This window comes from Bombyx mandarina, chromosome 19, assembly GCF_030267445.1.
Source record: "Bombyx mandarina strain Sakado chromosome 19, ASM3026744v2".
NCBI classification, from domain to species: domain Eukaryota; kingdom Metazoa; phylum Arthropoda; class Insecta; order Lepidoptera; family Bombycidae; genus Bombyx; species Bombyx mandarina.
The window spans coordinates 2499706-2523321 of record NC_143225.1 but is presented as its reverse complement, the minus strand read 5'-3'; the positions used below and the strand labels follow the sequence as shown (position 1 = coordinate 2523321).

At 36.4% G+C, this 23616-nt stretch overlaps 1 protein-coding gene and 1 long non-coding RNA gene across 4 annotated transcripts in view; one reads left to right on the top strand and one right to left on the bottom strand.

The window, feature by feature from the left end:
• Positions 1-23616, bottom strand: part of AkhR (Adipokinetic hormone receptor) — a 153444-nt gene that overhangs the window by 119527 nt on the left and 10301 nt on the right. The window lies entirely within an intron of this gene.
• Positions 17537-18506, top strand: LOC149500804 (uncharacterized). 2 transcript variants are annotated; one of them, XR_016324661.1, is made up of 3 exons: positions 17539-17679; positions 17763-18009; positions 18118-18506. It is a non-coding gene; the product is annotated as an uncharacterized LOC149500804 (long non-coding RNA). The 2 variants fall into 2 exon arrangements; XR_016324660.1 differs by having other exon boundaries at positions 17537-18009.

Here is a 23616-nt window from a genome sequence, read left to right as displayed (position 1 = left end):
AACATTAACAGCCGTGTGTCATAGGTTTTAATAGTAACTTTAAATCTGTCTTTAGAATTGAATCGATAAAATATATGTCATTCGTTGGTCATTTTTTCTATATTATTAAACAAAAAGATTTCCCAAAATATATTTCCTAAGTACGTCCAGGCAGTCGATATGTCTACTATTTCTTTTGAAGACAAATAGGCCTTAAAGACCAAAGGTTTCTTTGATCGAAATAAAAATATTATCGACGTTATTCGTTAAGAATTCACATGACTTAGGTCAAAAATGCTCCAAATTGTCATTTTTACAGATTATTGAAATGTTATTTTAATCAATAACGTTACCGGCGTAAGACTATTAAAATTTGCGTGTTATGTAAAGTATGTTTTGGTACCGTGGTTTTGGTAACCAAACAACATGAATAAATTCTAACAGCGAAAAAAATAATTTTAATCTATTAAAATTGAAAGAGAAATTGTAGATATTTAAATTTCTACCAGACAGAGAACATAATGTTGTCTATTTGATGACTACAGCATGTGTCTTTTACTCTTCTCATACTCTTCGCTTGGCCTATTGTCAAAATGATATCAACACATATCCCATGTTCCAGATGTCGAGGTTCATTTACTATTTAACTGTTGCATTTAAAATATGTGACCCTATAATATACGCAACTCTGGAAATATTGTATGCCCTTTATTGTATACTAGCGACCCGCCCTCGCTTCGCTTCGGAAACAGTAAAACACACATGAAAAAAAAAAAAAAAAAAAAAGTAGCCTATGTTCATCAGGGACAATGTCGGCTTCTAATGGAAAAAGAATTTTTCAAATCGGTCCAGTAGTTTCGGAGCCTATTCGAAACAAACAAACAAACAAATCTTTCCTCTTTATAATATTAGTATAGATAGTATAGATTTAAATTAAAATAATTTGATACGCTAAATTATTTTCTAATTTTAATACGTTAACGGAATTCGTGGTTATCATAGCGTGCATATCGTCAGTCATTTTGAGACATGAGGTCCGTGTCTCAATTGTATGTTTGGCTGTTCCACCCTTCAAACCGGAAAGCAATCTAACGCGCGGTAGAAATAGTTGGTGTTACCTACCTATGGCAGATCCCAAGACGCGCAACCACCACCAGATCACCAACCACCACCACCACCAGGACGTACATGGATATGAGATAGAAGTAACAACATCTCCAACTGCAACGCATTTCTTTTTCATTAATACTCTCTTTGGCCAAAAAAAAACTTTTTTTTTTGGTCTACCCTCAAAGGCTTATTATACTAGGTTCATCTAACGTGTAGGCGAACTCACGAGGGCTCAGCCTGGTGAATTAAACTCAGCTTTTTTAAATAACCTACGTATTACACGGTACATTTAAAGAAACATAATATGGCTTCTTTAATTTATTAAGGATTTGAAGACAGGTTTTTTAATTCTTAAATTAGTTGACACAGCGTTAAAAATAACGTTCAAAATACTCTCTCACGCGATAGCGGTTTTTCAATATTTCACCGCAGTAATTGAAGGTTACATATAAATCGATACTAAAATTTCAATTGCTTTCCAATGGCATTCAATAAGTTTGGCAGGTAATTTGTCACGTCGAAGCTTTGCGGAATAAGCCACGCGAATCTTAAAGCTCTGTTATGCTACGGGTTTTCTTGGTAAAACTTTCAATTGCTTGTGTATTTACGAAAAGTATGTGAGGTTTTTTTTATATTTTATTAATCTTATTCGGCAGATGAGCTTCCTGTCCATCCAGCTCCACCAGAGCACATAGACGCAAAAGCAACATAAGTGCCGTCAACTAACTTGAGACTTGAGGTCTATAATATGTCTATAATAATATGGCTGTCCCACCCTAAGCACTGTACGGCATGATTGCTATGCACTAGTAATTCACGGGGCAGTAGAATCTACCCGTGAGGACTCTAATGGTGTAGAAAACAGCCTCTCTACAGACCTTGATCAGACAGATCTATACTTTATTTATTATTGCTTATATGGGTGGACGAGCTCACAGCCCACCTGGGTATTGGAGCCCATAAATATCTACGACGTAAATGCGCCACCCACCTTGAGATATAAGTTCTAAGGTCTCAAGTATAGTTACAACGGCTGCCCCACCCTTCAAGCCGAAACGCATTACTGCTTTACGGCAGAAATAGGCGGGGTGGTGGTACCTACCCGTGCGGACTCACAAGAGTTCCTACCAACAGTAATAACAGACCTAAACAGGTCTAAATTGTGATTTGTAGACACTTATGTTGGTCAGGGGCACAGTGAAGTTCGTCGCTGAGTCTCTTGTCCAGGTGCTCGGACTTTCTACTCCACGTTTTTTGGCTCCGACCTCTGGATCGCCTTCCATCCACTTTACCCGTCACTACGAGTCTTTCCACGTTGTCACGTTCTTGCTATATAACCAAAATACTGAAGCACTATATTGGGTAGCGTCTGGTCAACTCTTAGCTCGTTGAGGATGGAGGCGTTCGTCTGAAAAACCGTCCAAGGAATGCGCAACATACGCCGCCAGTACCATATCTCAAACGCGCAACATACATTGAATAAGCAAATTTTGCTCGAAAATTTTTATTACACGATGTTGTTACCTTCATCGTTTGTTGTTAATCGTCATTTTGTATTAGATATGAGTTTATTTTCCTACAAAATTAGTGTAACTAAAACTGATTTTACTATTTTATTATATTATTTACTATATATTATAGCTGTACCCGTCCGCTTCGATGGGCATTCAAAATTAACATTATTATTTCTCACTCCCAGAAAGATTTTCATCATTAACACCCCCGCAACTGGTGTAGGGAGTCCAACACTCATATAAATATTAGCCTATCCATTAAGTACATGTATTTTCTACATGGATACCATGTTTCAAGTCAATCGGATGCATGGTTCAGTAGTTATAACGGAACATCCGACAAAACTATTGTAGATTTAAATATTAGTATAGATATAGATTAAACATTGTGTGTTGAACAGGTTTGTTTGCTCTTTATCTGGGTGTTTATTATCTATATATGTATATTTAAAAATGCATATATATAACACTTTTTCTATTAAAATTTACTAAGAATTATAAATAGGAATTTTAAGCTGAAATAAACATGGCGTTGCTCTGAAAACAAAGGGTTTATTATTTTAATAGCTTAAAACGTACGCAACAGTAACAAACAGTACAATCACATTGCAAACCTAAAACAGGTATCTCACCTGAAAACAAAGAAACGACATTGAAAGTCCACCACTCTCAATTTCTTAAAATAATTATCCAATTTAATTTAGTAACAATATTATGCCCGAACATGACAGATGTCAACCCAAAATGAAGTGTATAATCTATGGTCAACATTTCAATACCTATCAATTCGGACTTTTTGGCGGGAACGCGTGGAGTGAAGTTGTGTGATTTGTTTTATTTTGTCTATTTAGTGTTTTTTCGGATTTAAATGTGTAATAATGGTGGTTTATTAACAGTTTAATATCTGTGAAAGTGCACAAATGTGGGAAAATGAAACTAAGGCGCTGGACGTAACTTCTCGGGATCCTCCAAAAAGTTCACTGAAAAAATCTTAGTAAATGACCACCATTTTACTGAGATTAGATTTCATCTCATATCATCTCATTTAATTTCATCCCAGTTGATTAATGTCTCAAATTAATCATTTTCATTTCATTTCACTCCATAACATCATTTTTCATAAAATTAAGAATATACATTAAAATAAGACATGACTTAAAGGTCTCAGTTACCAGGTCATAAAATCTCTTAAAAAAAAAACCTATCAATTCATGTCACCATTATTGACAGCGCCATCTATATACCATGACATGGGGTAAATTGGGATCCTGGGGTAAATTGGGACAAACCTGCGGAAGATTCTCAAAGTACTTGTAGCACGGAATCTACCTAATTTTCTTTAAGGTAATATTTATCAATGTATAGAAGAAAAACCAAGTTAACTATGGAAGTACTAAACATGAGTTAAGTTGGTCCCAAAAATTCGTCAAATTAAATTTAAAATAGTGGTTGAAAAGTGCGTTTTAAAACAGGTTAAAGAACTTTTAAAAAAAGTGATATTATCGTTGTTTTTTCAATAAGATCACAGTTTATATAAGTTTTTAATACACCTGGAAATACCACAACAAACGGTAAGTTGCAATATTCTTATTTTAAATACAATATTTCGACAAAATAAAAAATGTATATTTTTTCCTTTCTTTTTGGGGAAAATTGGGACGTATGTAGGGTAATTTGGAACGAGACTGGAAAATTTAGGGACGAGAAAACACAAAATTGGAACGCCAAAAGACAAAATAGGGATGGCTTGTTAGGGTTGTCACTGATATCTTATAATAGATTTTTTAGCCTATACTATCACTTAATTGCGTGATGTAAAGAAGGTTAATGTGTTTATCAGTTAGTTTATGTAAGTATTATAGGTAAAAGAAAAGTATATATATAAGTACTTTTTTTTCGCGACATTTACCTTGTAATATCTGCCCGGTCGTATGTTCTTTATAGCAATAAAAAAAATTAAAAGTTAAAAGAACTCAAATGAATCAAAACTTTTGTTATTTCAGAATCTATTCACGCATCGAATCATGATTTTGTTAACATTCACAACGAACACACACAAATAAAAACAGGCCTCAGATTTTAAATGTAACATTAATTAAAAATCCGAGATATCCAATTATGAGTGAGTGAATTAATTGAGTTTAGTTATTTCGCTTAGAAAGAATTTCTTTTATTTTTGTTATTATTGGCAGTAATCAGATAAAGCCTTTTGTTTTCTATTTTTTATTCTATTTTATGATTTTGTTTCAGAGTTGTGATTTTTAAGGAAATTAAATAATAATTTTCTAAAATATAACATGCACATACTTTTTTGATCATTGTATTGTTGATTATCATTCACGTCACATCGCTTCGGAATAGAAACCAGCTTAATTTACACTATGTTGTGTATTGTGCTTAAATTATGGATTGTATTCATCATTTCGGTCCATATAAATAATTATATGGCACCTACCTATATATCGCAGTACTGCGAGTTGACAACCCTTACAAATATCCCAATTTAACCCTTAACCGTGTCAATTTACCCCGGACGCTGGGTAAATTGGGACGGCCATTATTTTACCGATTATTTCTTTAAAATGAATAATTAAAATAATGTAACGGTTTTTATCACCTAGGTACGTTCAAGACTCAACTTATTTCTTTGGTTGAGCAGTGACTATTTAATTGGAACTATTTTAAAATTCAATCTGAAGGTCGATTTTGTCCCTATTTACCCCATTGTACGGTAATTACATAGGAGCTATACAAATGTACAGTACGCATGTACAAATGTACTATAAAGAAAAATATAGTTTCTTTACACACATATAGTATGTTTATCATTCTTTTGTACACATAACACAGAGAATCCTAAATTGGGGCCGGATGACCGTGTGTGATTTGTTCCCAGTTATTATTATTATTATTCGTGATCACGACTGGACGACAGTCGTCTGTAAATACAGTTTTAATTAAGTATACGACTCGCGGAAATAGAACTTAATACAGAATTATAAGAATAGTTAGTCTCTGGATTATTTGAAACTCGACAATAATGCGTTTGGTTTGCGTGCGTTTGGGTGCGCGATGTGATAATATAAGTAAAACACAAAGTAATGAGATTTGTTTTCTCTTTTTCCTTCTTTTATTGCTTAGATGGGTGGATGAGCTCACAGCCCACCTGGTGTTAAGTGGTTACTGAAGAAGTATAAGTTACAACTATACTGAGACCTTAGAACTTATATCTCAAGGTAGGTGGCGGCATTTACGTTGTAGATGTGTATGGGCTCCAGTAACCACTCAACACGAGGTGGGCTGTGAGCTCGTCCACGCATCTATGCAATAAATAAAAAAAAGATCGGTCGAACCTATGCTAGACGCAGTTTTATGCTGGTGCTGATACAACGTCTTCTGGCAGCCGATGACTTAAATTCTTATCTTCTCTACCTGACCTTTCCCTTATCGTGGTGATTTCACACAATTTATATTAACCTACTAGCTTACCCGGCAGACTTCGTAGTGCCTCAATCGATAAATAAAAGTTCTAAACTTTTGAATAAAATAAACATAAAACAAACACAAGGAATCCGTCCGACGGGGGACACTTCAAAAGGAAAACAAAATTGTTATTTTTATTTAATTCCGAGCATTTTCATATTTATCTACCTTTTAAACCTTCTCTGGACTTCCACAAATAATTCAAGACCAAATTTAGCCAAATCGGTTCAGCCGTTCTCGAGTTTTATCGAGACTAACGAACAGCGATTCATTTTTATATATATGACGGCGTTAACGATATTTATGTTATATAGCACGTGCAATAGGAGTGACTCACACAAGCCAGGTGCGCCGGCCGTGTCGTACGAGTGGAAACTCGTAAACAACAGCTGCAACAGAAGTGACTCATAAGCCAGCTGCGCCGGCTAGTATAAAAAGGCGGAACGTGCCTTGTAATGAACATTCGTTGGACTGCGTTTGCCTGGTGCACTTACTATATCCTTGTTACGTTGTGTGATTCAGTGACTGTTGTACGTACTGGTTAAAGTTGGACAAGTGTTAAAGTGAATTGTTAAGATAACATATTGTTGATTAAATCAGGAATCAAAATGTGACATCGTTTTACTTGGTGTTCAACAAGATAATATCTACCCTCAAGCCAACATCAGAAGTGAGATCAGGACTCTACTCTCACTGGCGTGACGTGTTTGAACATGTTCGAAGTACAGCAAAAAAACATGATGCAGATCAGAATACTAGTAGTGGTACGCCACAAGAGCGTGAATGCAGCATACGTAAGTCGTGTAATAACGTCTCTGTTACCTCGATGGAAGATCTGAGCCACGAAGAAATCGTCACATCTTACGTTCTGGCTCATGTTGCCCAGTTTGACTGTCGACTTCATCACATGGCATTTACTAACGGAAATACAACACGTAACAAGCTATTGCAAGAAATTAAGGCAAGTGCAAATCTCAAGTGAAACTTCGATCGCAATAATGGATCTGTCATGACGAGTGGGTAGTTCCGACACGAATCGTTTTTAAGCCAATGACTACTGCTAGAGTTACATGACACTAGTACAGTAAACCAGGACATGAGACTGTGAATTGTCGCTGAAATTTTAGAATCTACTCGATTCAATACCAATAACACTACACGTTCGATGACTTCGGGCTCCAGCAAGCAAGCAAACAAGAAAGCAAGCAAGTTTCCGTGGGGAAGAAAAATTGACACATCTGAAGTCGTCGTGACCTGTAAGATAAGACGTCCGGTGCGTTCGTGTCTGGCGATGCGGCGGTGTTCGGGTTCCGCTGGCGGATGCAGGTTTTTCCGGTGAAGTGCGTGCTTGTGCGTGCTTGACATGTGTTCGCGGTTGGCTTCCTCAGTGTGGGAGTAACATCGTGTAAGAGAGGTGGAACCCGTAAAATTGTAGTTTGCGTGGTGGCTGGTAAGATTTGTTGCGGTAAGAAGTTTGCATGGTGGTAAAATGTCTTGTGAGTCTGCACAGGTAGCCGGAGGTGAGACTTCCGCGGTCGCGGCCCACCCAGTCCGCGAGAACCGGGCAGATCGCCTCGACGGTACGGAGGCCGGCCGACGGGTCCGCCAAACGACGAGACCACGCCTCCAGCACGGACTGCCGATATTGGAGCCCCCGCGCTCCGGCTGCACTTGCGCTAGGGCGCGCCGCCTCGTAGGAGAGTGTGAGGTATCATTGAATAACTCTGACTGCGATCGCGCGCTGCCGGCGTCGCAGCGCGGCGACGTTCTCGTGGGTAAGGACGTGGCACCAGACGGGTGCTCCGTATAGTGCCATCGACCGCACGGGTACCATCACCCTGCCTATTTCTGCCGTGAAGCAGCGGTGTATTTCGGTTTGAAGGGTGGGGCAGCGGTTGTAACTATACTGAGACCTTAGAACTTCTATCTCAAGGTGTGTGGTGCGTTTACGCTGTGGATGTCTATGGTAACCACTTAACACAAGGTGGGCTGTGAGCTCGTCCACACATTAATACGAAGAGCATAATCAAACGAAATTAGATACGAAGTTTAAAGGGCCGTTTAAAGTAGTTGAAGTATTGGATGGTGTCGATTTAATTTTGACTCTCACACATTCGCTTAAGGCTCGAGCTGCTACTTGCCTCGCAAAAATACAGCCTGGTAAGATATCCTGGCCTACTATTAAAGAGATGCTGACAAAATTATCTAATGATGCAAGACCACTTCGACCTGGTTATTAAATTTGAAATGGAAAGCAAAAAGGGACCAGCTGAAGCCGGTATCCGGCTATGGCAACTTATAAAGAAGATTCCCGACGCTAATGTGCCAGAACAAATAGCCACCGGATTTGTTATATCAATACTGTCGCAGTGTGATGAAAGAATCCGTCGGGAATTGAACTCTGTCGTTATTACCACAAAAAATCGTCTATTTCACACATTACGTGGCTTTACCCTCAAAAGAAAAAACGAAGATCCTGATAAAGAACCAAAACGCTCTCGAAGTTTTTTTTTCGTGGAAGCTGCCATTTCTGCGGAAAACCTGGGCATCGTGCCGAAGGGTGTTGCGACAGATACTGCTCTCAAACTTTTTTCGATATTCCAGCAAAACCTGAACAACCTCCTCATCCGTGGGCGCCCGGCTCTCGCCTGCAAGTCAGCTGTTACGTGTGCGGTGATGCGAGTCATGTAGCTTCTGGGTGTTCCATGCTCTACAAGAAGAAAAACGGACACTGCTCCAGGTGCTGTGGCAGGTGCAACCAGAGACGTCAACGTGTGTTCCAGAGCTTCAGTGTGTTACAGATAAGTGGTTTTGGCTTCCCCTTTATGTTCCATTCAGGGTCAGAATGTAGTCTTATAAAACAAAGTCATAGTAATTTATTCAATGGTAAGCGGTTTCATGAACAAGTCACTCTTTGATCTGAAAGTAACTTAGACCAATCATGATGGTAAGAGCACTTAGGGGATATTCAACTCGCCCTTAATAGTGCACGTTGTCGAGTAACAGGGTTTACTCCAATAGAATAGACGTTTGCCGTTCAGGGTAGTTCACTTGAAATATCTTAAAGTTTCAACAGAGTGATAATCCCTCTAGATCAGATCTTGATTTAGCACGGTCGAAGACCGGCGAAAACATAAAAAAAAAGGGCACAAACAGAAGCTTGGTTTAGTCGAGGCAAAGCTAAAGTCAACCTCTTTTCCGCTGGGGATTTTGTTTTCGTAAGTTGACCGAAAATGTAAAGGTCCCTTCAACATTACTGCAGTTTTGGAAAACGATAGGTATAAATTGAGACATGTAAATAGTTCTAATAGAGTGTACAAATTTCCCCATGAAAACTTACGTGAAATACCTCGAGGCCCGTCAGGCCTACTAGAAATTTCTGAAAATTATAGTGACGATGACGTGACGGCGTACACAGATGGGTTAATTAATCTTGTTCATGAAACTGATCTTAATGATGACGACTCTATCACTGACAATAGAAGCGACATTTTTGACCGCAAATAGCGATACAGCAAACATAGTCTGTGGGTAGTGATACAATGTCTGTAAGCTCAGGCACCTCAGATGCAGGTGTTAGAAATGTAGAAAACGATGGTCGGTCTCGCACTATTTCTGAAGAAATTCCGTATAAATGTTCTGGTTTAAGAAATGTTTTAACAAACGCTACCGTACACGCAGATTAAAAAAAAAAAAAAGAAAGAGAATTGTATGTGGCTAGAGAGATGTTAATCCGGACTAGCAAAAAAAAAAGAGAAAAAAAAAAAAAAAAAAAAAGTGTGAAGTCATTGAAGGGTCTGTCCGGTCCAATGGCTTAGCTATAGGGATTTTCATCCAGATTAGCCACAACAATTAGCTACAGGGATTGCGATTCGGTCTAGCATTATCCGGTCCAGTTCGAAAAACTGAAGGGATAACAATTCCGGTCTAAGTTAAAAGGGACATACTTACATACCTGAAGAGTTTTAAATGAACTGGCCCAGGTATGTAAGCAGTCTGAAGGTTATTTATAGCCAGTATAGGATTTTCTGAAGAATTATGCGAACCGAACCGTACTAGATTGTTAATATCATAGACCACGTTTTAAGTTGCATCCGTTAATGTCAGGATGAACGAACACGTTTGTTGTTCACAGACATACCATAAGAATGCGCGCACGAGGACGAGCGCACGTCAGTATGGCCGTGACGGCGTTAACGATATTTATGTTATATAGCACGTGCAATAGGAGTGACTCACACAAGCCAGGTGCGCCGGCCGTGTCGTACGAGTGGAAACTCGTAAACAACAGCTGCAACAGAAGTGACTCATAAGCCAGCTGCGCCGGCTAGTATAAAAAGGCGGAACGTGCCTTGTAATGAACATTCGTTGGACTGCGTTTGCCTGGTGCACTTACTATATCCTTGTTACGTTGTGTGATTCAGTGACTGTTGTACGTACTGGTTAAAGTTGGACAAGTGTTAAAGTGAATTGTTAAGATAACATATTGTTGATTAAATCAGGAATCAAAATGTGACATCGTTTTACTTGGTGTTCAACAAGATAATATCTACCCTCAAGCCAACATATACCTATATAGATTTACTGTATTAGGCATGTATCAGTGTGCTGGTTACAGATCTATTTCTCATCATACGTATAGATCGACTTAGCTTTGCCGGTTCAAAAATACATTTTATTAGTTATTTATGATGACGAGTGTACGTCCTATTTATCGATTGCTTTAAATAAACAATAATATTATTTGAGATTACGCTGTTTGGTTGGTGCGTACTAGCAATGTGTAATGCTTGTTTTTTTTTTATTATTACTAGCTGGCCCGGCAAACGATGTTTTGCTGGTTTGTAAATCTAAACCATTCTCGAATCCATCTGAAGGTACACAGAAAATTTCATTCAAATTGGTCCACCGACTTTTTGGCGGGAACGCGAGGTGTGAAGTTGTGTGATTTGTTTTATTATGTCTATTTAGTGTTTCTTCGGGCTTAAATGTGTAATAACGGTGGTTTATTAACTGTTTAATATCTGTGAAAGTGCACAAATGTGGGGAAATGAAACAAAGCCGCTGGACGTAACTTCTCGGGATCCTCCAAAAAGTCCTCTAAAAAATTTTCAGTAAATAACCACCATTTTACTGAGATTATATTTCATCCCATATCATCTCAATTCATTTAATTTCATCCCAGTTGATTAATGTCTCAAATTAATCATCTTCATTTCATTTCATTTATCTCCATATTATCATTTTTCATAAAAATAAGAATATAAATTAAAATAAGACATGACTTAAAGGTCTTAGTTACCATGTCATAAAATCAGGAGTTCAGTGACAAACACACGCACAAAAGAAATGCAATATACTAGCGACTCGCTCCGACTCCGCTCGGGTATTTATCAAAAATTTCAACGATAATTGACGTTGTTTTATTTTTTTAAATAAAGGAACACTTGTTGCGGCTTGACTATAATAGTTAGACATATGCTGTCTCGACACTTTTTGTAAATAATAATGTGCTCTACAAAGTCGTAGTACATTATTTTATTCTATCATCAATCGTTTTCACAGAGCATGCGATGTAAAGAATATTTTAGGTATTTTTTTTTACACATTGGGTTACATTATTGGAGTTTTAGTAAGGATCCCTAATTTTTTCAAAACAGATTATAATAGCCTATGTCACTCGGGAATAGTGTAGCTTCCAAACAGTGAAAGAATTTTTCAAATCGGTTCAGTAGTTTCGGAGCCTAATCAATACAAACAAACAAAACTTTCCTCTTTGTAATATTAGTATATAAGTATAGATAGTATAGATTAAGATAGAAAATTGCTTTTCTCATTTAATGTAAAATTTATATGTAATGCTTGTTTTCTTTTTCTCTTCTCATTTACCATAAAATTGTCTGATGCGACCACGTCCGAGCATTATTTGTATTAAATAAATAAATGTGGTGTCGTGGGATACCGGGTAGGAACGAAGTTCCTTCGGCTAATGTAGAATCGACACAATTTGCAAAAAAAGAAATGGTGCTCAATTTTATGTAGGTTTTCTTGGTTTTTCTCTTAAAATTTGCTGATTAGTTTTTATTTAAGTACGGGAAACTATTTAGGAAATTCAGTATTTTAGGAAATAATAAATTACGTAAAATAAAAAAAATTGTAATTCAAATTATCAATTAAAATAACAAAATATATCTCCATATTTTTGGTTGACAACATAAAATTACATAGAAATGGAAATAATTACTAAATAGAGAGAGAAGGGATTAGAGAACGAAAAGAAAGAAGGAGAAAGACAAAGGTATTATACACTACTCGCTTGTGTATGCGACTGTCGCGCCTGCGCACGTCTCATTTAACGGTTTTATTCCACGCACTTTTTTCCACGGATTTTTTATTACGGTTTTACTATCACATTTTTTTCAGTTCGGTCGCGCAGCAAAATCGCTATCCCCTCCAAGCCTGCCGTAAGGAACTTCGTTCCAATAAATAAATATTTACTAACAATCACGCCACGTTAACTGGTCCCGTGATAAGTTCGTAAAGAACTTGTGTTACAGGTACCAGATAACGGATATAAATGTAAGATATTTATTATACACATACATATATTTAATAAACATCCATAACCCTGGAAAAGACATTTATATTTATCATACAAATATCTTCCCTTGGCGGGATTCGAACCCGCGACCCCTTGTGTAGTGACCATGTCACTTACCACTACACCAGACGGCCGTTAAGTGATTACAACTAGATACTGCTTCAACGTAATTGATTTCAAAATGTCGAACTGTCGAACAATATTTGCGTTAAAGCTATATTTTCTTAGGCTTTCACGAATTGTAGACATAACAGTTTTAAAGGCTACGTACCGACGATCTGTTGGTTGATGTTCAAATCTATTTAATTTATGTAAAAATAAGCCGAGCGTGAACGTTAAATTATCGCTTAATGAAAAACGAAAGCTAATAAGAAATATATACACCAGTCTATTCGCGATCATAGCGCTTACAACAGCGAAGAAATATCGGGAACTAATTAAATATAGAAATCGTGGTAAAAACCAATTAAATAATGGTGTTCATAATTTAGATACCCCCGAAAATATTGTTATGCCTTTACGATTAACGCCATCTGTCGTTGGAAAGCAAAAACAGATATGAAAAGAACTAGAACACCGTTTGGATGTTCTAGAATTTTCTCTCAGTGTTCCAGTTGGATTGAAAGTTCGAATGACCCGGAGAATACTCTCGATACAGACAAAACGAGTTTAGAACATCCTTGAATGTTCCAGTTGTATCGGGAATATTCTGGAAAACATAGTCGACATGACTAAATAAGCGTGACACGAAGACAGTTCTATTCGAAGCGAAGCTACGAACGGATCACCTCAAGAAAGTGAATTAAGATAATTCAGTCTACCCTTAATTTCTGTAAAATTCTGTAAAATTGAATTGTTTTAAATTGAATTAGTATTTAGGTGAGAGTTTTTATTTATCTTGAGCCTCAGCTCGTAACAATATAAAAGGATACGCAGCGAGAATTTATTACAATAAACCAAAGAAGGATTGACCCTACAGTCAAGAGTAATTGTTATAAATGTGGGTTTCAATGGCACTTAACCTTTTCCTTGGTTTTCCGAGAACAAAATTACGGGATAGCGGTTCATTATGTATGTTTGAGCTATATAATGGCACGGCAAGGGCCATAGTACATAAAATTTTAACAAACACTAAATAAATAAATTGAAAAAAGCCTTCGATAACAATATTCAAGCATCTTACTCATCATATTTTCACTAAAAACGTTAAGTATAAATAAAATAAAGTCAAATTTATAATTTTTGTAAATTAAGCACGATGCATTTTCCCGCTATAAAGAAGAATTGTTTGTTACACGTGTACTGGTCTGATCTATAAATTACTCATCAATTTCTAGATCCTTGAGTACATCACTAACGAAGCCATTGTTAGAACTGTTATAAAGAGTCTTTGATCGTTTATCTTAATAAAAGTATCCTATGTGTTAATCTAGGGTTAATTGTGGGCTATAAGTTAGTTTAACGCCTTAATAAAAGTATCCTATGTGTTAATCTAGGGTTAATTGTGGGCTATAAGTTAGTTTAACGCCAGATCGTTAAACCCGTTCCAAAAATTGTGAATGAATTATAAATATTTACGTTTATTATTTTAGTACAAGTACTTTAGAATATTAGTATATAAGTTAGATTAAGATTAAAAAATCACATTACATTAATTAAATTTTGAATTATTACATTAAAATAAATTTTAGAGCTATTTTATGATTCTTTTTATTGCTTAGATGGGTGGACGAGCTCACAGTTCACCTGGTGTAAAGTGATTACTGGAGCCCATAGACATCTACAACGTAAATGCGCCACCCACCTTGAGATATAAGTTCTAAGATCTCAGTATAGTTACAACGGCTGCCCCACCCTTCAAACCGAAACGCATTACTGCTTCACGGCAGAAATAGGCAGGGTGGGGGTACCTACCCGCGCGGACTCACAGAGGTCCTACCACCAGTAAAAAAAAACATATTTTATCTTTTAACAGTGCAAAATGTTTACTACAACTTTCTACAAGGGGTTTCCTTAGCGGCAGACTGAAAAATACGACGCACCATCAAATGCAGGCCTACAATTTTCCCAGCAACAAGTTACTAAACATAAATCGTCCAGAATTAATAGGTCTGTTACAAAGTAGCGCTATTTCGCAAGTGACGCTAAATTGCTTAGAGCCTCATTATCTTTTAAATATAATCTATTACCTTAATAAATCACGAGCTAAAAGTGACCTTATTTATAAGTGGTGAGGACGCATTTTTTGCCCATTCATACTACCATGCATATTACTGTCACGAGGATCGCGCGTTCCGGCTTGTAGGATGGAACAGCCGTTATGTACTGTTGAGACGTGGACCTCATGTCTCAAATTGAGGCTATGATGTCAACGGGCAACACCAATTTTGATACCGACATCTCGCTTTTACCATCGCACCGCCCGCCACCGGAGTAGAGTTCATCCATACTACCTGGAGCCACTGCGGTCATCCACAGTGCGTTTCCAGAGATCTTTTTTGCCACGTACCATCCGGCTATGGAATGAGCTCCCCTCCACGGTGTTTCCCGAGCGCTATGACATGTCCTTCTTCAAACGAGGCTTATGGAGAGTATTAAGCGGTAGGCAGCGGGTTGGCTCTGCCCCTGGCATTGCTGACGTCCATGAGCGACGAAAACCACTCACCATCAGGTGGGCCGTATGCTAGCCTGCCTAAAGGGCAATAAAAAAAACGGTCAAGAGCTATCGATGTCTTCAAAACTTAGGCTTTATAAATTCTTTAAACATGAAATACGCGGCGTCACATAAGACAGATGTCATAAAGTTCTTAACATCTTAAATTGAATGAGAGCATTTATATTAGTGCCCAATCAAATACCGTCCAATGACAATAAACACTGACAGTTTCTTAATAAACAATTTGCTATCGAAATAAAAATTATACAGCCAACTGTGAAACTTTTGCGTTTCTTAACCAAAGGAAGAATTTTGCGCTTAAAATCTGGTATTGTACAGTTAATTATCTATAGGTATATTAATACGTGAAGCAAAAACTTTGTATCCCTTTTTACGAAAAATGCGCGGACGGAGGAGAAATTTCCCACACTTATAGAGAATACAGAGAAGAAGTGCACAATGCTAATATTTTTTTTAAGTAATGCATAAAAGATACATTAATTAAATCAATAAAGAAAACATTACAGACACTGCCATGTATTTGACACACACACTTTGTTTATTGTCAAACTTTAGTTCATGCAAATAGTCTGTGGTCAAATTGAAAATAGGATAATATTGTTTATCTTTAATATTATTTGTCTATAGTGTAGCCTTGGCAAAATCTGTGATTATAGAAATGATAGTCTTTGACATTATAACCATAATAATGTTCAAACTTATAATTTCAATTAATTATAGTCGAATTTCGACTACTGCGGGACCACTATATATATTATAGTTAATTTATTATATCGGTCATGTTTCACTGTGATGATCCCTTAATACGCATAGAAACATTGTTTTCTGAAGAGCACCATCTTAGTTTCCAGTCGTCCGTAATTAAAGTAAATTATTCAGAATATTGGGAATATTGTAAAATATAGACAATAATAAACTTAAGATTAAATCCGTAAAAGTAATATTAATTTTGTTTATATAGTACTCGTGCGCAGCCTACTCTTTCAATTGCTACCATTGATGGCATTGTAACAGAAGTGACAACAAAAACTCAATCAAATAAAGCATATCTGAAATCAAAGAGCAACCATTATACTTGCGGCTTGGCTCTGTCCCTGGCATCGCTGAAGTCCATGGGCGATGGTAACCACTCACCATCAGGTGGGCCGTGTGCTCGTCTGCCTACAAGGGCAATAAAAAAAAAGGTGCTCGCGTTTTCGATCCGGTGGTAGATTCTGCGAAGCACTGCTCTTGCTAGCGTTAGTGGTAGCAACTTCGTCAGGTTTGAGCCCCGTAAGCTCACCTACTTGTTAGCTGACATAGCCTATCAAGGCAATCCGCTTAGGTAGGAAAAAAAAACTTCAAAAAAATCATTTTCATCCATAAAAACCGCGTAAAACCCCGGATTTTTACTACCTTATACTATAGGTATATGCTTGTATGTGTAATATACCTTGGATCTTCACTGCTCTGTTTAAACACATTAAACATCCGTAGTTCACGGCAAATCGGACCTCGGATCCTTTCGTTAATGGACAATGTAAAGGGTCAGAATGTGTTAAACTCTGGCACTTAAGTCGTTTTAGCTATCAAAACAGTACCTGTTAAGTCTTCACAAAAGGGCTTTCGTGATGAAAGAACGTCATGTAATGAGAATTAAACGTACCTAAAGATACATAGATATATAACAAAGATAAATAACAAGCCTATTTAAAGCAATCATGTCCCAAACCAATCATGTCATGTCATGATAACACGAGTGTGGATCGAGAAGATCCGATAAGATGTGCTTAGCGGCCGTTTTCAATAACGTATCTGAGTTTACGGATAGATAGCTATCGCCGAATATCAGCAAGAGCGTATCTATCCTTATTTTGCGTTTCACAATCACGGATAAGTGCTATCTCTCTTTAACCAACAGCAGATAGCTTCTTCCCTCCGATCTATCCGAGCCTCTTGATACGTTTCGTTCTACTACAAATACGAAACAACATCAGGATCTAGACTTATTTTATTTTATTCTAAATTATAACTATAATTTAACCAGCATATCGTAGACTATCATAAACACATTTGTTTATAACAAAAAGTAATAAAAAAATATGTAGATTTTTTTAAATTGGACGTATTGCTATTTTTATCCTAGTCGAAATTATGAAACGAAACGTTTTGACAGTCCGTTTGCCAATAAGCAGTGATCAGTTTCTTTGGTTTGTTTTTCTCTTGTTTACCTACTATATTAGATGATGACTTGCCTCCAAAACGCTTTAAAACTTTCGTTTATAATTCTAAGTGTGTTTATAATTAAAGAGCTACAGTGAAATAAAATGAATTCTGTAAGTATCTATGAACTACATTGATAATAATAATTTTACTTTGAAGACTTTGAGTTCAAGTTTAGAAAATATATCTTTTTCAGTCAAGAAAGGCAGCACCCATGACAAAAGATGAGACGATGATTCTAGCAGAACTTGTGGCGGCAAAAAAACACATCAATAATAAGGCAACAAATGCCACAAACAATAAATTGAAGCAGCAGGCTTGGCCAACCCTTGTAAATGATTTTAATTCGTCGATTCGTCGTTTCCCATTAACTCCATCGCAGCTTCGACTAAAATGGAAAACTTAAAAAACGCTACGGCAACATAAGAAACAACCTTAGTAAGGTTAGTATAATTAGTTGATAGTTTGTCTCTAATAACACATTGACAAACATGATTGTTTCTTTAGGTTGCCGTACATAGTATTTGAAATAATTATGCTCTTTGTTACAGGCTGGAGGTGGTAAGGATTGCAGATGAAATTTTGGATAAAGCATGCAAATTGTTGTAGGTCACATATATTTTTAACACTTTTACAGCCAAGCGGAAACAAGATGGAAGAAAAGAAATGCAATGCATTAGCAGAATATCTAATAGCAAAAAAGAGGCTTGATTTGGAAAATGAAGAAAAAGAGATTGTTGTAGCAAAACTTAAGTTAGATTTAGATAATGCTAGATTAAAAAATTAAAAATTACTTAAAAGGATTTCATAAATTAAGTAGGCAATAATAATTTTATGTTAGATAGTTTTTTAAGTATATGTACAAATTCTAAATTAAATATCTTGCATGTACTAACCACTATGTAATTATCATTTTGGAAAATAAAAAATAGTCAAATTATCATTGGAGTTTATTTTATAAATTATCTTTGGAAACAATTATTTATAGGTAGTTGTATTTCAGATGTACGTTCTGGAAAATTGTTATGTATCTGCGACTGAAATTTCTGATTCTAATTCTTCTAAATTCATACTCCTGACGATACTATGCAGCATGGCAGCTATCTATCTAAGCTATATATCTAATAACAGCTTGCATATTTTCTAGTTTTAATCTACTTTTCAATGATAATACAGGGAGTCTTCTTTTACAAACACCAATGCATCTGAAAAATATACATTATTCGCTTACTTTATTTTACAATACAGAATAACAAACTCTTAACTTAAAAAAATATTACCTCTCTATAGTATCTCTTGTTTTAATATGTGATTCATTTTAAATCGTTCCAATTGAGTATGTGGGTTAATTAATCATGTTAAAAGATAGGGTTGTGGGGATAGCCTCTATCGGCAAGCAAATAGCAATTTCCAAGTCCACCTTGTTATCAATGTTCTCTTGATATGTAGATAATTTACTATAGTAGTGTCATATTAACATAATCATAAATTCATATAAACACCTAAATAAGAAATACCTTTTCAATCGGAATGGTTAATTATAGTTGCACCATGTAGTAGGCCACCAAGCAACAACATTTTGAAACATCAATGATGCATTGCACACAAATTGCACATTCAAAATACTCTTTTTCTATTTCTAAATTCCTCTCCTATATTTGAATCTGTAACACAAATATAAAATGTAAAGGTATCAGTGTGTATATAATAAGAATGAAGGTAAATAACCTACCAGGTTATTGTATTAGTATATGAATGTAATTTAAGGCACCATGGGAATCCAGCAGTATTATAAAATTCCTGTCGAGTGTGATTTTGTAACACAACAAAAATTGGGTATAATTTTGCTATTGCTATAAACAAATATAAGTTGTAATAACGAGTACTTTTATGGTTAAAATTTATCTTACCTTTTTGACGTTACACTCAAATATGGTCTCATTAAATTAGTCAATTCATTCACAACACCTTTGCTCGGAAATCTATAGTCAAATTCGTAATTATTGATCTTAGCTATGTAATTCAGACGATCTTTATTTTCCTAACCATATGATATCGGCCTCACTATCACTATCTGCATCACAATCCATTATCATTTGAAATAATTCCATATCACTATCATCACTTCTACAACATGCCATTATAAAGAGAAACATTTATTAAATTATAGCGATTTACTTTCGAAAGATAAACATGTAACCGGCCAATTTTGACAGATAAGCGAATGCCCTTACTAGAGATAGCGTCGCCTACCGGAGAGTTACTTAAAACTAATATTGAAACGGAAGTAAGCACGATTTGTATGAGCGTTCTATCTTTAGTAGGTTAAGCGTCCTCCCGACGATGGATAGATAAATCCGATAGGAACTGCTGTCCGTCGATAGGTTATTGGAACGTAAGTAAGGACAAAAGAATAGATTTGTCTATCTTTAGTAACCGAAACTAGGGATAGATAGGTTATTGAAAACGGCCGTAGGACGACGGCGGCTTTAGGTTATTCCGTCGTCATCTGGGTCGGGAATATAATGAGGCGTCCATAATAAGTGTTATTATAGTACCTATTCCCGATTATTAGGACTTGCAATTTCATTACCGAAAATAAAATAATTGTTCATTAACGTTATTATTAATTATCCGCCTAATGAGTGTTCGATATTAATCACATATTTACATTAAAAACGGTTCCGCAAACTTTCTTAATTTCCTTCTCGGAGTTAATTATAAATACGTAAAGCCTTTTGTGGTAACAAAGACTTTGAAAACGGGGGGTGTGAGTACCAGAAAAGATAATTACACTCGTAAAAACCATTTTAACATAAAATATAGGCCAGAAGTAAAATCAATTCTGATACGGTTCTGATTATGTTGGAAGTTGAGAGCCTTGAGAGGCTATATCAGCGTAGCCTTGACTAGTAGGTGAGCTCACGGGGCTCAAACCTGATGACGTTGCTAACACGAACCCTAACAAGAGCCGTGCTTCGCAGAATCTACCACCGGATCGGAAACGCGACCCACTGAGAGGATCCGGCGAGAAATTCAGTGGGCTGTGTCTGAGGGTTAATTTACTCGTCGAGCCCTTCGTCACGAGCGACGGGTTCGACGAGGACGATGACCGGTTATGTTAGGAGAATTGACCTTTGAATGGAAAGCAGAGCATGCACCCACGATTTTCTTACATTTTATTTTATGTTGGATTGGGAATAGGTGAGTGAGACCTGTGAAGACGACACATTTTACGAAAGAGCGACCAGACGATGGATAACCGTAATCCTCGAACCACGATGTATCTGATTCAGCGGTGTATCCTTATCCAACCGCGACAACGGGGCAATGCAAAGCCGCCATCGCCCGAAACATGTCTTGTCGCATCCCCCGGATTCACTGGTGGTGCTTTTAGGTCCCACAAGCACCGGTCACCGTCCTCGTCGAGCTTGTCGATCGCAACGAAGAGTTCGACGGGCGAACTAACCCATAGAGCCAGCTAAGTTTCTTGCCCTAAAATGTGATATTTGTATCTTTTTGGTTTACGAAAAATCATATTTTTTTTTTGAGCTCATGGAAAAAACATAAGTACAAACGGAAATTATACCTCTACGGTTTATGTCCAAGAAAAACTATCCTGTTAACTAACTATAAAAAATAGTATAATTTCAAATATAGTGCCAAAAATTATTACAATATTTTCAACTGAGCACACTTCATTTCGTTAACAGGTGCTAAGAAATTCATATCACCGCTTGCTACGCCAGTTTCACGAGTTTTTTGGGTTATAGTTTATTTATTTATTTTATCTATTGCTTAGTTCTGTGGACGAGCTCACGGTCCACTTGGTGTTAAGTGGTTACCGGAGCCCATAGATATTTACAACATAAATGCCGCCACCCACCTTGAGATATGAGTTCTAAGGTCTCAGTATAGTTACAACGGCTACCCCAGTTGCCCCACCCTTCAAACCGAAACGCATTACTGCTTCACGGCAGAAATAGGTAGAGGGGTGGTACCTACCCGTGCAGACTCACAAGAGTTCCTACCACCAGTAATTACGCAAATTATAATTTTGCGGGTTTGATTTTTATTACACGATGCTATTCACCGTGGAAGTCAATCGTCACTTTTTGAAGTTTTCTACCGTCTAAGATTAATCTGCTAACATCTATCCTGTTGCTATAGATTGAAAAACAATTCGTTCACATCATTTTCATTTTTGTCACAAAATAAACGAAAATAGCTAAATAATATAAAATACTATTTTCAAAGCAACAATACCGTGATATTAGTTACCATCACATCTTATACAGATTGTCACCTTGCAAACAATATCACAATTTTACTATGCTGACCTACATTTTCGCTTTTCTCCTAATGGACGTCTTGTTATTCGATCTAAATGATTTTTTACTGTATATTCGCTATTATATCCCATATTTATTACGTAGCGTCATTGTGTGTAACGTTGAGAAAAGCTGGACTGTTAATCTTCTTTCATATCTTCCTTAACGGCCGTCTGGTGTAGTGATAAGTGACATGATCACTACACAAGGGGGTCGCGGGTTCGAATCCCGCCAAGGGAAGAAATTTTGTATGATAAACATAAAATGTCTTTTCCGGGGCTATGGATGTATATTAAATATATGTATGTGTATAATATAAATCTTACATTTATTTCCGTTATCTGGTACCTGTAACACAAGTTCTTTACGAACTTAGCACGGGAGCAGTTAACGTGGCGTTATAAATAAAAAATGAAAAAAAAAAAAAAAATGGTACTTCGCTGATTTTGAACTCACCCGGACCTAACTCACTGAATTGGAAGTCACCCGGCTTACCGTACCTATAATCTTGCTACCTAGTTGCAATTCGTTCCTTTCAACTTTTCCAAATGCCTACAGACCTGAAAAGTAATTGTGTTCACAAAAGACTCTAAAAATGAAGGGTCCTCAAATTCTCACACACTCTCATTATTATTGAATATACATAAATGTCGTGCAGAACAGCCGATGTAATATTACAATTTGATTGTTATTAAAATAATATAAGGAGACGTTGTTTTGACTAAAATATAATAAAAGTTTTCAATTACTATGAGAGGTTTATTGGTTAAAATAACTTATTAGCTTTTACAATTAACTAGATTCAATCGATTACGTATGACGACGGAACTATCCTTCAGCCAGCTCTGGCGCCGTCATCTAAATCCTAGATCAGTGTTTCCCAACCTTTTTTGTGCCATGCCCCACTGTTACGTTTCTAAAATTTTTATATCCCCCATAAATAATTTTGCACATTAAAAATTGATTTGTTCACTTAGAAAACATAAATGATAGGCTTTAGGAAGAAATCACTATGAAACTGTTATCATAACACAGTAAGTAACATTTCAAAACATTTAATAAAAAACTGAAATTCAAATTCAAAATAATTTTATTACAGATTTTCTATATTAATTTAGTGCAATTGTCCCCCTTAATTATTAAATTGCCCCCTCGTGGGGCGTGGGCCCCATGCTGGAAAACACCGTCCTAAATAGAAGAGTAGATATTTCATATCAAAGTTAATTGAGACCGTCTGTCTACTCTATCATCCATAGGACGTATTACGCGAAAAGATTTCTGCAAGTGTTAGCAATAACTAAGAAAATTTTAACGCACGGCAACCTCGTATACCGTAGTAAGTCACAAATTATTTTTTAAAACAATCCACTCTGGTCTTGAAAAATCAAAATACAATGACATTTATACATTTCTTCGTGAAACATTTTTTTTTTCAATCAATCACTTATTCCCTGTGTGTAGCACTTCGTCGATCAGTGAATGTATTCCAGCCATTTCTAATTTAAAATCAAACCTTTTTAAAAAGGATTCGTGCTTTTTAGTCCATTTTAAATGTATATTAAGGGTCTGGCGCTTAAATAGAGTGTTTTAAACAATTGTTGAGATTTATTGATCCATTAAAAATATTTTATTTATTTTAACTTAGGTAAGCCTAACAGACGCTGTTCTGACCAATTTTCAATTAGTTTTCTGATTGTTATATAAATTTCCCAGTTTTTC